The 16,385-nt window shown below is 39.0% G+C and overlaps 1 long non-coding RNA gene across 1 annotated transcript; it reads left to right on the forward strand.

Moving 5' to 3' along the window:
- The first annotated feature begins 699 nt into the window (after positions 1 to 699).
- LOC114137011 (uncharacterized) lies at positions 700 to 16,036 on the forward strand. Its single transcript, XR_003593902.1, has 4 exons — positions 700 to 793; positions 1,073 to 1,076; positions 1,330 to 1,339; positions 16,026 to 16,036. It is a non-coding gene; the product is annotated as an uncharacterized LOC114137011 (long non-coding RNA).
- The last annotated feature ends 349 nt before the right edge of the window (positions 16,037 to 16,385 follow it).

The following is a 16,385-nucleotide window of genomic DNA, read 5'->3' on the forward strand; positions in this document are numbered from 1 at the left end:
TACAATCTCAGATCAACTCAGACCTCCAGGACTGTCAGCAGCAGAAACAGCAACATTATACCTGTTGGGGAAAATATAGACTACATTTGCTTTGCATTGTCCCCACATGAGGGCAATTTTATAGTATGGTCCAGTTAGATTCTTGATTAATATGGGTTGTTGCTATGTTGTTGTACGGTGTTTTAAGATCTTGTTCAATGTGCCCTTTTTTCAGTTTGAGCCCGTGCCCCTCCAAAGATCTCTGCATGGCCATGGTAACCACAATTGTTTTTCTATAGAACATAATTCCAAATTATTTGTGAAAAACATGCCTACTTGTGGATTTTTTGAAGCCAAAAGTAGGTATTCAAAACAAAATGCAGCTTCTGAAGCTACCATACCTTGGCACAATGGTACTTGACGCGCTATTGGCTAGTATCTACAAAATAACCAATCAAGGAGCGGTATTTATTTTACTTCGTGCTGACTAGCTGTACCCCAAAAAGAGGAGACAAGGAAGACTGTGGATGTTAGCGTCTGTGCTAGTGCTAGGACGGTTTCCACTATAAATACACATTAAAGTATATTTGGTGCTTGAACTATTAACAAAGGCAGTTATATGGGTTATAGTGTTACAAGTATTTGTGGATTTACTGGCAGTCCGCTGTACTGTCATGGATTTAAGAGTCAATTTCCAAAATCAAAATCTATTAACTCAGTTATATATATATATATATATATATATGACTGGATAGCTCAATAGATAAGGCATCAGTATATCACCCGAGAGGGCAGGGGTTCGAATCCAGTCTGGGTCCTTAGGCAAGACCCTTCAAGCTACTGCCTAAGTAGCTTGAAGAGAGATACTAAAATGCATAACATGCCGGCTCAGACGTCGCCTGGCCAAACAAGGTCTGCGTCAGGTGTTGGGAAACCAGAGCACCTTGATGACAAATGGGCTACTGGAACAAGACGGAAATGGGCGAGAGATGAAAATGTGGATCTGTTGGAATGCTACTACTCAAGTAACCCTAATCAGAGAGGTTACATGCAAAGACTGGTGCATGTAAGACTGGCACTAAACAACTAGTAGCTCAGTGTTCCAACATCCGCAAACGGCAACTGCTATCACAGTTTGAGATTGACGAGATACAACACAAATGCTACGGCAAAAAGGAGGAACCTGGATATCAGAACTGTGGAGACTTGGATTGATTACAAGAAAGCCTATGACTCAATGCCGGACTCTGAGAGCCTTCATTGCAAACTCAATGAGGCTGTGGAAAACCACCCTTGAAGCCAACTGCAAACCACTTGCACAAGTGTCCATCAAATGTGGCATATACCAAGGAGATGCTCTGTCCCCGCTACTGTTCTGCATAGGCCTGAACCCCCTCAGCCAAATTATCAACAAGACTGGCTACGGATACCGACTCAAAAATGGGGTCAACATCAGTCACCTTCTCTACATGGATGACATCAAGCTGTATGCCAAGAGTGAGCGAGACATCGACTCACTGATCCACACCACCAGGATCTACAGCACGGACATCGGGATGTCATTCGGACTAGAGAAGTGTGGTCGGCTGATCACCAAGAGGGGGAAGGTCATCCGCACAGAAGGGGTCTCACTCCCAGAAGGAACAATAGCAGACATAGAGGACAGCTACAAGTACCTAGGTATACCACAAGCAAATGGCAACCTCGATGAGGTCACAAGGAAATGAGCCACAGCTAAATACCTCCAACGAATAAGGCAAGTCCTGAGAAGCCAGCTCAATGGCAAGAACAAAATCCATGTGATAAACAGCTATGCCCTGCCAGTAATCAGATACCCTGCTGGAATAATTAGCTGGCCAAAGGAGGAGATAAAAGCCACAGATATTAAGACTAGAAAACTACAAAAAATGCATGGAGGGTTCCATCCCAAATCCAGCACCCTGAGACTGTACACGAGCCTCAAGGAAGGAGGCAGAGGACTAGTGAGTGTGAGAACCACAGTCCAAGACGAAACAACTAAGATCCATAAATACATCAGGGACAAAGCCTCAACAGACAATGTGCTCAGTGAATGTCTCAGACAACAGGGAATGGAGGTTGAGGTGCTAGAGATACCATCATGGGAGGCTAAGCCCCTACATGGGATGTACCACCAGCAAATAACCCAAGTGGCTGATATCAGTAAATCCTACCAATGGCTGGAAAAAGCTGGACTCAAGGACAGCACAGAGGCCCTCATCCTGGCCGCCCAGGAACAGGCCCTAAACACCAGAGCAATAGAGGCCCAGATATACCACACCAGACAAGACCCAAGGTGTAGGTTGTGCAAGGAGGCCCCTGAGACAGTCCAGCACATAACAGCGGGGTGCAAGATACTGGAACTACATAACCAAGTTGCAGGCATAGTGTACAGAAACATCTGTGCAGAATACGGACTGGAAACCCCGAGATCAAAGTGGGAAACACCCCCAAAGGTGGCGGAGAATGCCAGAGCTAAGACCCTGTGGGACTTCCAGATCCAGACAGACAAAATGGTAATGGCGAACCAACCAGACATTGTCATAGTGGATAAACAACAGAGGAAAGCCGTTGTGGTAGATGTAGCAATACCAAGCGACTGCAACATCAGGAAAAAGGAGCACGAGAAACTAGAGAAATACCAGGGCCTCAGGGAGGAACTGGAGAGGGCCTGGAAGGTGAAGACCACAGTGGTGCCTGTGGTCATCAGGGCCCTCGGGGCAGTCACCCCCAAACTGGACCAATGGCTACAACAGATCCCAGGAACAACATCAGACATCTCAGTCCAGAAATGTGCAGTCCTTGGCACAGCCAAGATACTGCGCAGAACCCTCAAGCTCCCAGGCCTCTGGTAGAGGACCCGGGCTCAGAGGATAAGAACCACCCGCGGTAGGTGAGAAGGGAATTTTTATATATTATATATATATATATATATATATATATATATATATATATATAAATAATATGAGGATATGAGTCTGTGAGGATTAGCAATCTGATATTTTGGGCAATCAGTTTGGTGCCGACAGTGTCTGGCCCAGGACAAGCTTCTTCTGTATTTAAATATTTCACATTAAAAGAATACATTAAGTATAAATGGTATAATTAACAACATAATAGTGCAAGGAAAATAAAGTAAATACTTTTGATTTTTTGTGCTGATATTGTCAAACTGTGGTATCTTTTACTCAATCTCTGCACACCATAAACGTCTCCTTCCTGTTTCAGACATTTTGTCACATGCTTCCTTGGGTAATGTCACTGTTCCAGAAGACGCTGCCAGCAGCATAAACATACTTTAGTCTTCACACAAAGCAATCTTTTAGTACTTTATCCTAGTTTAAACTATTCCTTTTTTTATTTTCAATTTGCAAAAAACATTTGGGAGCTGGCCTTTAATTTCCCCACAGAAGCACTCAAAGACTAAAAATAAAGCTGAAACAGTGGGAAGAGTGGCATTTACTTATATATATATAGATATACTGTATATACTGTATATCTATATATATATAGTACAGACCAAAGGTTTGGACACACCTTTCTAATTCAATGGGTTTTCTTTATTTTCATGACTATTTATAAGGCAATAAATCCCACTTATTAACCTGACAGGGCACACCTATGAAGTGAAAACCATTTCAGGTGACGACCTCTTGAAGCTCATCAAGAAAATGCAGAGTTTGTGCAAAGCAGTAATCACAGCAAAAGGTTGCTACTTTGAAGAAACTAGAATATAAGGGGTATTTTCAGTTGTTTTACACTTTTTTGCTTAGTGCATATTTCCACATGTGTTATTTATAGTTTTGATGCCTTCAGTGAGAATCTACAATGTCAATAGTCATGAAAATAAAGGAAACTCATTGAATTAAAAGGTGTGTCCAAACTTTTGGTCTGTACTGTATATAGGGAGATATTTATTGTGGCAATGGCCCCACTGGCCACCTCTTGGGGGCGCCAGTACCTTCATCTGTTTTGTTTTCATGAACAAAGTGTTTTGTTCTCATTTTAAAGCTGGTAAAATTGGCAACAGCCCATCTGACTGCACTGTTAATCAACTAAAAATATTCTACTGCTATTACTGGGGGGGAAATAAATATTTGATTCACTGGACGTTTTTCAAGTTTTCCCACTTCAAAAAAGAAAAGAAAGGTCTGTAATTGTTACCATAGGTACACTACAACTGAGACAGAAGTTAAAAAATAAAATAAAACAAAAAATAGACAATTATCCATCCATCCATGTGTTCTCTTTCACCCTTATCCGTGTGCTTTGCATTGTCCCCACACCATTGACAATGGCGGTCACCATTGTCAACAGGTGACCGCTGTTGACCAGCGGTCACCTGTTGACCGCTGGTGCCTCCAGCGGTCAACAGGTGAGAGGTGAGGTCACATGGACAGGTCACCAGTCTATCGCAGGGCACAGAAAATTACACTGCATGATTTTTACATAATTATCATTTTATTGTATGAAATAATTATTTCATCTCCTACCAACCAGAAACAATTCTGACTCTCACTGACCAGGTGATTTTCCAGATTTTTTTGTCTGGATTTTATTTTCTTAGATTTTCTTTACTCTCAGTTCAGCAGCGTATTAATACTTCTTTTCCCCTCTGTTTCTTATTTGAAATACAGTATGACATGAAGCTAAAGTGGTGCACCACTACAGCTCAGATCTGTCTGTGTGGAGACACACAGAACAGTGAGGCAGCATTTGGCTGTAATAACAGGCAGTTACAACAGAGTTTCTACTGAGACAAAAACAGAGCTGCTGGGCTGATTCAAGATGGAACAAATTGAGCCTGATTAATGTGATCAGAAAAACTGTCATCACATTCATACATCATTAAGTACATATATACGACATGAGGTGTGTGTAATGTAGAGACCTTTTTATTCGTTACAATATTATCACGGTAACGCTGTGTCATTCATGCTCAATTGTTATGAGTCAGGGCTAAGCCAAATAAAAGCCCAATATATTCCTCAAACTATTAAAGAAAAATAATTTGATACACATTGTTCCAGACTTTTCTGTTATTTTCAACGTGCTGAAGCAGATGCTAGCGTTGGGGTGCTAACAAAGGCTGCTAACGCAGGACAAGAGAGACGATGAGATGAAACAGCAGAGCAGCAGATATGGAAGGAAATGGAGAGATGAAGAGGAAGAGTGTTACATGGATGAGGTTACAGAGTGGCAGGTGAAAGGAGAGTGCGTGAGCTATCAGAGGTTACCTCCAGTCAGCCATGCTCTGTAGAACACTGCTACACACGCAGGAACATCAGCATTAAACGCACAAATTAGAATGAAAATTCATGTTTCCAACAGAAACCACCTAGCCTCTATTGAAGAAAGATCCCATTTCCTTCTATAAGTCAGTGAAATCATTTCATTCCACGGGTGTTCGGTCACCTTCTAGTGGGTTATTTATGTTCTATCTGTCTTCCCATATGCTGTTTATATCTTTGTGCTTAGTTTCCTAGTTCACTCCAGCGTTCTCTGTCTTGTAAAGTTAAATTTCTGTTTCTTAGATTCTTATCAGGCTTTTTCTCTTTTGGTTTCCAGATCCTTGAGTCTTGGTTCAGCTCCCCGAGTTTACCAGCTGTCTCCTTGCAACATTTCCTCAGATGAGTTATTTTGGTTCTTATGTCACCCCAAGCTCCTGACTTGTGATTGTTCTTTGCTGGACCCATGAAAATGCTTAAATCCATTAATTTGTCCGCAATTCTATTTCTGCTGATCGTCCCATTACGCTAGTACCACCTTTCAATGGTGACAATAGATGCACATTTACTACAGCAAGTGTCCTGTCCATTTTATTTTGTATAATATCCTTTCTTAAGTCCATATTTTCTTTTCTCCCTATTGTGTGGGTTATGTAAGCAGCTCAGCAGAAAAATGCAACATACTTTTGTTGCAATTATTGTCTTAGTCATACAGCACAAGGGAGCAATGACTGAAAAAAGTCCACTACTTTTACAAAGGTCTTGGTACAATTTTTCTGCATGTTTTGCAGATTCAGGCTGCAGTTCTCATTGGTTCTTCTTCACTAATGGAAGTTCTTTTAACTCCAAGAGGCAAGGTCTATCTCCACCCATCACACCTTAAATATGGCTGCCTTCTATGGTTTACAAGGTGGGAATTTAATATATAAACATCAAGATCCTGATGTTTTCATTACGATTTTGCAATATAAAATCTCTTTAGGAAAAAAAAATATCCATAGAAGTGGTCAGGCTGGGGGGCAAGAACTAATGTGCACCAGAGCCATTTCAAAGCACAACATGTGGATTTTCTTAATAATTAACTAAAAATGGAAAATATTGTCCTTAAGTAACTAAATATACACTTATATTTAAAGATTTATATTGCTTAAAACCCTTCAATGCACTGGTGACCTATCCACGGTGACCCCGCTTCTCGCCCGTTGACCTCTGGTGATGATGGATGGATGATGTGTAAGCATATACCACTGCTGCCACCAACTGTTTTGTAGGGGAACTTCTTGTTCCATAAGGTGCTTTGTTGACAGTTACCGCTCCATAAGAACAACCAATCACATGGCTGCAAGGGCATCCAATGAGATGCCACCTCCTGTCTCCGCCCTCTGGCTCCACCCCTGCTTAAGCAAATCGGAAAAATGGAAATATGATGGAAGCAAAAGATTAAGACATGCAGTGACCAGTAGTAAGGAGGCTTCAGTGCTACAGGATGGGTTGCCTTAGTTAGTTTCACTTGGTGGAATCAAACTAGCACATTATTTATCTCTGCTGCTCCCTACAGCAACAACAGATCATAATGAGGCGCCGAGGATTAACTTCAAGGACAAACTTCTTAGAAACACACACTTCAGGAGCAAATTATAGGAAAAAATATACAAATTTAATGTATAGAACTATTTATATGTGAGCTGCATAACTATATGGTTCTATTGTTGGGCTTGGCTAACAATATCAAGGTGAATCTATAGTATATGCACTTATTATCTTAGTCTTATCTTGTTTGTGTGTTTGCTCTGAAAACGTTACAGCAGGATCCCAGCTGCTGCTGCAGTTTACTGACTCACATTAAACAAGATGCAGCTGATAAAAGCCATGTTTTTATTGGTGCAGGACCAGGAATCAACAGAGGAGGAAGATAAGACCAAATAATCACAATTTACTATGACAGCTAATTAGCCTGATAAAAAACAAGCATCTGTAACAACACATGCATTTAAAGTACCTTGGAAAAGTATGAACACACCTGGGATTTTTACATATTTTGTCAAAACCACAATGTATTTTATATTAAATAGGATGTGATTTATACCATTTTCTATTTGCCAACATGGATATGTTATATAAAATATTTAAAATCTGTTCTTCATTCATATTCAGTCAATACCCTGTAAAGTGCAACTAAAGCCAGGGGCAAGCCGTTTGTGTGCAGATTAGGTGACTTCTAGTTAGTCCACTACTTCTTATTTTGGGGTATCAAATTATGGTGGGCTGAATACAATGCCACACTTTACATTTGTGAAAATTATTGACAATTATTTTGGATTTTCTTTCCACTTCAGATACATGCTGTCTTTGTGTTGGTCAATAAAATGGAGGTCTGTGGTTGAAACATGCAAAAAATGTTGAAAGATTCCCTCTTGTTTTTTGTGATGCTCTATAAAGAGCAAAATGTAAAAAACAAAATCTTGTCTTAGGTCAGAAACAGAAGAGATTTTAGAAAACATTAATGAAAGCAGAAGGTGAAGCTCGACATTTTGTTGCTGGCTTTGAAGTTATTTTCTTCACAGAAAACTGGATTGTTCTGTTCTGCTCCAGAGAACTTCGGTGTTTTGACATCTGTGACTTCATTAAGCATTCAACAATTTACATTAAAAAATTGCATTTGTTTTGTTGGGAGCGTGTTCATCACACTCAGTAAACCTCACATTAATTCACTGTGTGTTTGGATGAGTAATACACATATTAGAACATAACTTTACTGGGAGAATGTAAGCACTCCCTGATCCTAAAAATATACTTTAAAGATGGGGTCTGCAGATTCAAATTACCCAACAGCCACTCGTTTGATAAATCCCCAGATACGGGGCTCTTGAACGCGTTTGAGAAAAAAAACTAAACGTTTGTGTCTGTCCACATTTCTGTTTTTACTTCAAATGCTGCTCCACATATTTAAAATGCCTTTTGTTTTTGTCAAACTGAAAGATAATCCTTACTTGTAACTGAACTGACTATTTTAATAGTCATCTTACAAACAACTGAGCCATTGAGCAATAGACAGAAGCATTAGACTGAAGAGACTTAGTGTTAAATGACTAATATTAAGCCGGTGTTTGATCAAAGAGTGAAAATGTGAATTTGAAAAGTTTTTAAACTGAGTTTTGGGAGAGATTCAATAATGACTTCAACTCTGACTAATTGTTTGACTTTTATTCTAATTTAAAGCCTAACCAGTTCAAAATAAAAATACCATTTTTTATGTGGAGCAGCATTAGTATTCATTTATCACACATCTAATTAGCATGGTAATACAACCCCCACTGCCATAGTCATGTTAAGAAAAGCCAGATTGTATGCAGGGTTGTAAATAAAATAAAATAGTAGAATTCAGGGGACAAAGGTATCCAGAGCAACCTGGCCCATTGTGGAAAAGTCATTTCCTTACTTTTAAAATCATGTGTTAGCTGTGTTTAGCCACATTTGTGGTGCAATTTCACTAGTCAGAAAGTGACAAAATCACAAGAGATAATAAAAAGAATGCTAAACGACTTTAAAAAGCAACACGTCAGGGCCCTATTTAAAGTAATTCAAGAAAAGACCAAAAGCAAAGTCATTGGGAAGAGTGACAAAGACTCAAATTACCCAACAGTAAGACGTTGAAATGGCTTTTCATGATTTCCCCATTCAAGAGGTCACAAAAAAGTATCTCAGACCTCATCTGCCCAAGACTTAAGAAAATACTGTGTATTGGCAAAGTAGAAGTGGAATATTATGGATGGTGTTGCATTGTTGTAAAATTAAAACACAATTTAAAACAAAACATTATACTACCAGAGGAACAAACAGGATGAAGCCATCTTTGCTGCTTCAGGTGTTGGAACCATGCAGTCTGCTCTCTGTTCCACTGTCACCTCAAGGTAATGACCCTTCAGTTCAACTGGATTTGGTTTTCCAGTAGGACACTGATCCAAAACAGCAATATCCCTCGTCTCATTGATATTAATTATGCTAATACTATGTGGAAAATATTCCATATGTCCACAATTAAATCCAAAGCTCTGTAAGCAAAATGTACCAAAAAACAAGACAAATGTGTTGCCCAATTTAAGTAAAATAAAAGAATGATTTCTTTCACATATTCTCAGCCCAGTGTGGAATTTTCAATCTTACCGTTTAATGCATGGAAACAATAGAAAGAAACATTAATCAATACAAACAAAACATATGGAATGTTTTAGTTGTCATGAACCTTGATTCAAAAAAAATGTGTGCTAAATGCTCGGAAATAAACTTTAATCACATGCTGGGGAGGAAAAATAAAATCAGATTCTAGACTGCAAGTTGGCAGTTGTTAGGAAAAATTAGATCTTCTCAACTGGACTGCTGAATATTGACACAAACTTCCGGTAGCATTATGACAGAGTAGATATTTATCTAACTACAAAACTCATCAGGACTCCTTTAGCAAATAAAAATGATTTTATATAGTAATTGGTTAGAAAATGTAACACTGCAGGTGAAAGAGGCATTTCCTGGTGCAGGTAACTGTTAATATTGTGTATAATATAAATCAGCAGCAAAGTCTGACGTCCAACCTGTTGCATAACTTGAAGATTGGGAGACAAACAACATATTAAGCCTGTTCCACAGCAGGTCAGTCTGTGAAGTAAACAGTCACACCTTTATGCACAGCAGCAGGTTTATCTGTGATGTACCAGTTCTCCTGGGATTACCAACAGCTATCAACCTGCAGAAAGATGAAAATGTGTACTCTAGTCAACATGAACTGGTTCAAAGTGCATGAAACGATTAAAGCAACAGCAGTCTGTAAATATGAAAACATCTGCTGTAACTAAAGAGCAGAGGAGCTCCTGTAGCTTTTAGATTTATTGATCTAAACTGGAAATATATTCCACACATTAACATATAAACTTATTAAATCTTGTTCTATTATACTAAGATAGGCTTGTAAATTGAACCATCTAATTATCAGGAAGTAATAACCAATCAGCTGTCAATCTCTGTCAGTTAATATTTCATGCTTACCTGCCTGGTGCCGTGTGATATCAGTAATGGACACACTTCCCATGAAATCTTTTGTTGCCAACTTTCAAACATTTAGTGAACTTAGCTTGCCCTAACTTCATCTTTTCAGATAAATTCTAAAGAGCTATTTTACTTTGTAAACTTTTAGTTGAATAATAGTAGTTGAATTGAAGTTTTGGTTATTGACTATTAAGAATACCTGTGTGAAGACAATTCACACAGCAGTTCTGATTCTTGTCCTCACAGCCTTTCTATTTTCCCCCATTAACTTTATTTCAAACAAGAAACATGCAGGAACAAAATAAAAGAAAAATAGTACAGAAGAAGATATAACCATGTTATTGGAACTTTGATATTGTATTTATGCATAAATACAAAATGAAAGGCCATTTTAAAATGTAAATTATGTCAAAACGAAATTGGTCCTGATTGGTAGTAGTATTTCAAAGGCAGATTAATTATTTAAAGTTAGCGCTGTTGCATTGGCTTCTGCTACATAACATGTTTATGACTAGAGCTTTAGTGTTAGTGCAACTAAGGTTTAGCTAGCGCTACACCCCACTGTGTGGAGTTATACATCAACAGATGATAGAGTGAATCCGTACACCGACATTATCAAATAGCTAGCACTGCACACATCCACAGAATAACCACAGACATCTGTCAAGTAGCGGAGAATCTTTGGCTCCGATTATTTTCTGGAGAAGTTCAGAAAGCCAGTTTAATGCAGTTAGTCTCTCTCCAGTTGTGGTGAATTCATTCCTGGAAACCTGTTATTGCTGTGATTTTTGGAATTCTGAAATCGTAGAAATCTTTTGTTCTTCAGGAACTAATACAGCTGCAAAGCAGTGATCTGACTGTAAAAAACAGGTTCCCAAGAACAAAAGAGGAACATTTTTCAAGCGAAAATAAGAAGGTGACACAAAAGAGTATAAGCTTTTAGCAGATAAATGTCAGATTGGATGTTAAAGCTCTAAATGTGTTAGTAACACTTAATTACAGCAGAACAAGGAGGCTCCATCTCTCTGTGCTGCTTTGCAGAGCTGTCTCTGCACACAGCCTGCTGCCATGTAATTGAGGCCATCATCTTGTGGGCGCACGGCAAATGGCTACTTGAAGAACTCCCTCTCACTTCCAGGCTGTCTGTCACCTCCAGCATGGCCTTCTGCTTCTTGTCTTTATTCCTTTTAATCACTGACTTCATTTCAGAGAGGAGAGCTGACATTAGGGGAACTTTCCATTGCCATTCTCCAGCTCTCATCAACTGGCATTGTAATGGATGTCATCCAGCTGACTGGAGGACAGGCTGAATGGCTCAGCTGAAAAGGACAGTAATATATTTTTGCACCTGAGTCCGGATCATTCAGCCTATGCTTATCTCTGTTGGCTTCAGTTGTGGAATATTTAAAGATACAGATTTTCCATGTATATTGGAATTTTAACATGATCCAGTTATAGGGACATTTGTAGATGTAGTTTTGAGTCGACAGCAGGAAGTGTGAGCAGGGAGGAAAGATGGTGATACTTTTTGAGATTTTTTATTTCTGCTGACTTTAACGCATGGAATTAATCTGAAACTTTTTGTGCGTCGATATTGCCTGCAGATTAATCTAACTGTTGTGACCTAAAGCCTCTTTCCTGTAAAGAGTTACTGAGTTCATAGAAGCAGGCTACGGGAAGGACACAAGAGACAAAAGTTTTCTGACAGCGGACAACAAAGCAATAAAAGTTGAACATTTTTCAAATTTCTTGTGTTGCGTTGTTAGCCCAAATGTACAAGCTGGAAATTTCACCTGTACTAATATTGATTGTCACTAGGCTGGTGACTGATTGTCGCCTTGGTCCAATGACAGCACTAACATATGCATAATAGTGGTAGGAGTTTGACCCGTAATTGGTGAGTTGCTGGTTTGATCCCTGCTGGTTCGTTGTACCTTTGGGCAAGACACTTTTCCATCCTTACATGCTGCTGCTTGCCTGCGAAAAGTCACTTTGCATTTTACCTGATTTTTGCATCATTCCATGTGACAGACTCACAATTTCTGCACAGAAGAGGCAGGAGGTGGCTCACATATTAACAATAAATAGCACAAACAACAGATTTTATGAGTGCTGCTCTGATGCTTCATGCCAATCATAACAACATGCTTACCAGATTTGATCTTCAAAGTAAAGCTCTAGCCACAAACAGTATTTACAAATATTACAGCATCATTGATGGTTATAATTTTTTTGGCTGTGATTGGTCAGCAATCTCTAAACCAACACATGTGCTGACTTGTTGCATCTCCACAGACACAGTCATTCAGGGCCATAAACTGTTCACTCTGACGGCGGTCCCGTGGAGACAGCACCAATCCTTCCTGCCTTAGTCTTTTCAGTCTGCATTTTGAATAGATGTCAAGAATAAACACATTATTTACGATAACTATGACATACAGCAAATTATACTGGACGTAAATCTAGTGTTTTTGTGACAGCTATATGTGCAGCTTCATCTCCCCTCCTAAGGACCAGATTCCTTGTGAATATTTTAAACCACGCATGACCATGTCTCCTCAGTGACTGCTTAAACTGGAATCTCTAAATGTGAGATGACTTCAAAGCCTCCCCCCTGCTGTTTCATGACATTTGTGACGATGAAGTGAGGTCAGATGGAGTGACCGGAAAAACGAGAGCAATCATTCTTGGTCTCGCCATTGGTATAGTCTAATTAACATTTTAATTAACACAAAATATTGTTAACTCTGGGGCATCCTTAGAGCCATGTCTGGGACAGACTCATTACACCAAGTGTTAGCCTCTCTGCTGCTGCCCTGGGATTTCCTACCTGGGAAAATGTCATCTGCAGCATGAATAAAGGTATTTTGATGGACCTGATTCCCCGGTGTATAAAGTCTTAAACCTGCCAAACATTTACTGCCCAGGAAATAAGATTATGATGATTCAAGTCTTGAGTCACATTTCTTTAGAACATGGAAAACTTTAGGGTCAAGGACAACCGTTTTAAGATCTTAGTTTCATACTTGATGGAGTATGTGTTTCTGAACTTTGATTATTCAGAGTGGATCTGAGATTCATGCCTTTTACTCTGTCCTTGACTTTAAGTCTAAAGTTTTACAACAGTAAAAACAGGATTCACATTATGTGAATGTGAAAAGCATGCTAGTTTTAGTATTTTTTGTTCCTTTTTATTATTTTGGTGAGGAACATTCACAACACAGGTTCGTTCAGAAAGGCAGTATGAGAGACAGCAGTCATGGGAAAAAGAAAGGTGCAATAGCTGTAAATGTACTCCCAGAAAAATTGACAGGAAGTAGACTTTATCATTCATCCATCCATCCATCCATCCATTGTCTGTTCACCCTTGTCCCTAATGGGGTCGGGAGGGTTGCTGGTGCCCATCTCCAGCTACGTTCCAGGCGGGAGGCGGGGTACACCCCGGACAGGTCGCCAGTCTGTCGCAGGGCAACACAGAGACATACAGGATTCATTCAGTGGCTTGTAAAGTCTTGTTGAGCACCTATAACTTGAAGCAGCTGTGTTTTTCTTTTGTCATTGAAAAGACATTTTTGCCCATCCTACATCATCGTTTCATTGTTTTGATTGTGGCTTTCTGTTTCTGCTGATCTATCTTAAGGTTTTAGTGAAATATTTCAATCCTGTTGAGGTATGGACTTCAATGGAGCCATGGAATCATACCTTGAATAGCATTTCAGGATTTCAAAGTGACCGCTAAGTTGCTTCTTCATCCCATTTTATATGCCATGTACTCAACCCTCTGCAGCATTTAATGATTAATTAATAAATTAATCATTTAATTAATTTAAATGTAAATGCTATTATTATCATTAATAGCATTTAATGCTATTATCATTAAAATAGCATTTAATGATATTTTTAATCATTAAATGCCTAACATTAGTTGTAGTCATAATAACTTTGCACAGAGTGAACCTATAAATAAAAAGCTAATTTTCTCCGGAAGCATTTCTCTGCACTGTACTGCTGTGGATTACTGTGGCTTTGAGAAATAAGCTTCTGAACCGAACACCCAATGAACATTTGTTTTGTCTACAAACTACAGCCTATCCAATGATTAAACTATTAATTTTTAATGAATCATTCTGCACAGCCTTACGGAAGGATTATCCATCCACACACACCTGCTCATACGTATGACCCCAGACAGGTTGATAGTCTGACACTAGATGTGGGTTAATACATCTATACAAACAATCACACTAACATCTATGCCTACGGTCGCTTTCAGAAGGACCCAACCTGCATGTCTTAGGGGGAAAAAACAACACAGACACAATAGACGTATAATTACTCACTGGAGATCACTTTCACTTTGTTCTGATAATTACACCATAATTATTTATATAGTTGGCTACTTTTTCAGTTACAGGCAATATTATGCATGCAATGTCATGTTCGAGGGTATTTTTCAGACATGCAAAATTGACAGAAGGACACAGAAGATGAAAGTAGAAAAATGTATTTACAATATTTAACTTCAATAACTTGAATGTCGTTTTTAGGGCTGGAGGAGTTTATGACTGGAAGGAGAGAGCAATGTGTAGGGAGCTGCAAGGCCTAAGTTGATCAGTTGACATGCGGTCACATGGTCGAACGCCTGGGATGGATGGCTAGAGACCGACGTTGGTTTCAGGATGTTTTTCTCTGTCTTGTGCTTGGTCTCAGATTGTTATGGCTCGGTCTTGGTCTCGGTTTCGTTCGACAAACTGGGTCAAGAAAGGTTCAAGACTCAATCGTTTTTGTCAAAATGAAAATAACTTAACTAATTTTTGTTGACACCCGGAGACACACAACAAACTTAAAGCGAATTGATAGCATTGATCAGAGCGTCAAGAGTTAGACAAGATCAGCATAACTGAAACTAGAGAAAGGAGTGGTCTCCTATTCTCTATTTTCCATCAAAAATATACATATCTGTTCATGGTAGTCTGCTAAAATTACATTCAGTGTAATGTCACATATTTTCATTGATAGTGAGAGTATTTGAAGTTATTTTGAAAATAAACTTTGTCATTGAGTTTTTGGCTGTTTTAAAGTTGAATGTCCATCCCAGTGGGCCTTAGGAGTTTAGCCAATGCTTTAAAAGTAGTTCAACGAAATATGAAACTTAATAAAGAAAACATTAGAAAGAAAAAACAAGCTAACTGTGAAATCACAATTTAGATATAAAATTCATACAAATACTTTTTTCTTTGCGTTGTCATACAAAATAATTAAGCTTAAACAGAGAATGATCTGACCTTGACTCGTTGGATTCAGGAAATGAGGCTGAAGAGAAGAGGAATGAGTTGCATGGATTGCTACAAGGGTTTAATTTGTTTTACACCCTGTATTTAAGATCTAAATTACAGTAAACTCGTGTTCAAGCATGAGAATATAGAAAAATATGATTTTATTACATTATTAATAGGGGGAGGTTCCAGGTACAACAGAAGAACCTGATCTGGCATCTGAGGTTGACATTGAAGAGAAAAAAACCCCACACAAGTTCAGGAGAAAATAGAACCCCACCAAATGTCCATCCTGTTATGTGAGTGATGAAAATACCATGAGTTCCCATGTACTGGGAAACTGGGGTGGAGACTGGTATTTGGAAAGACTGCGGCCTTTCCAAATACTCTGGGAACATTTGCATTTTGTCAACAATTTGGAGAAGCCTGCAGAGAACAACAATGTGTTTTTCATGGTATATCCTCTTTATGAAGCCATGTACAGAAGATGCTTAGAGCTTTCACTTGAACAACTTCTCTGTTCTACCATTTCGTACAAGTTTGTGTCAAGCAATACATTAAAGCCAAGCCGCACCCCATCCAATGACACCAAAAATATACTTCCTGTGTGGGAAAAGCAACATGAACTAGTTTCTTGCTGTATCAAAGAGCTACAATTAAGAGATCACAACAATTTAAGAGGCAGCTAGGACTTGCAATTTAACAGCCAATCACAGAAGTCATTTAGAAGTTGCATTTTGACAACTATTCCAATCTTCTGGAGCAGCTGGCTGACAAGAAAATGTTTGCTGTTGGGACAAGGATGTCCTCTACAGTCTGACAAAGAGATGGCTAAAAAAAGCAA

Source organism: Xiphophorus couchianus, chromosome 21 (assembly GCF_001444195.1).
Source record: "Xiphophorus couchianus chromosome 21, X_couchianus-1.0, whole genome shotgun sequence".
NCBI classification, from domain to species: Eukaryota; Metazoa; Chordata; class Actinopteri; order Cyprinodontiformes; family Poeciliidae; genus Xiphophorus; species Xiphophorus couchianus.